The sequence below is a fragment of the Leptonychotes weddellii genome, chromosome 15 (assembly GCF_054177405.1).
Source record: "Leptonychotes weddellii isolate Sample4059 chromosome 15, ASM5417740v2, whole genome shotgun sequence".
Lineage (NCBI taxonomy): Eukaryota > Metazoa > Chordata > Mammalia > Carnivora > Phocidae > Leptonychotes > Leptonychotes weddellii.
The window spans coordinates 18,947,497-18,948,342 of NC_138383.1; positions in this window are offsets into that span (position 1 = coordinate 18,947,497).

The window sequence follows — 846 nt, forward strand, 5'->3', positions numbered from 1 at the left end:
AAACCTCCCAGTCCCCATCAACAGCTTCCCGAAAGTCCCCTTTCCTGTATACTTCCACAAAGAGTAGTTTCTTGAAAACGTAATCATGTATGAGTATATATTTGTTCATTTACCCTTTTTTATTTTTAATCAGTGTCGGATACCAAGAGTTGTGTTAAGGATTGACTACAACTAAGCTTGGATCGTATTGATCCAGAAATAGTCTCCATTGTTCGAGTAGTTACCAGCTTAGGAAGTAGTCATTAAAATGAACATGGCACATACACATTATGTATACTCCTTTTTGTTATAATTCATACTGGGTGTGTTCTGATAAATTCATCCTTACTGTACAGAAAAAGAAAATTACTTTTTTACCAAGTTTTCCAAAGACAGAATAGGTCACAAAGCTTAAGGAATTGAATATTCTTGCAGTGGACTAGACAACTTCAAAATGATGAGCCCATTCCAGGAGGAAAACAGCTGGGAATTCAGTTCGTCCATGTGAAATTGTTCTACAATAATCAAAACTCAAAACCTCAAGGCTCAGGATCCCATAGATCAGAGCCTACCTTTTTGATAAACTCTTAGTAAAGTCCTGGAGACTAGAAGCAAGATAGTTTGTGACACATATGCTTCCCAAAAACTAGAATAGATTTTTATTGAATAGCGGGATATCTGATGGTATATGTTTCTTAAAGGTCCAAATGTAATAAATAAGTGGAAAAAATGTCTCTGTGTTTTTATCACTATTTCTATGCAAAGCAAGTGTATCCTTTTGTTACTGTGATGCAGTGACAGCAGGGAGCGGGCCCCCACAGCCAGTACAAACTTGCGTCCTCGAGGCCCTTGGCTCACCCAACAGCG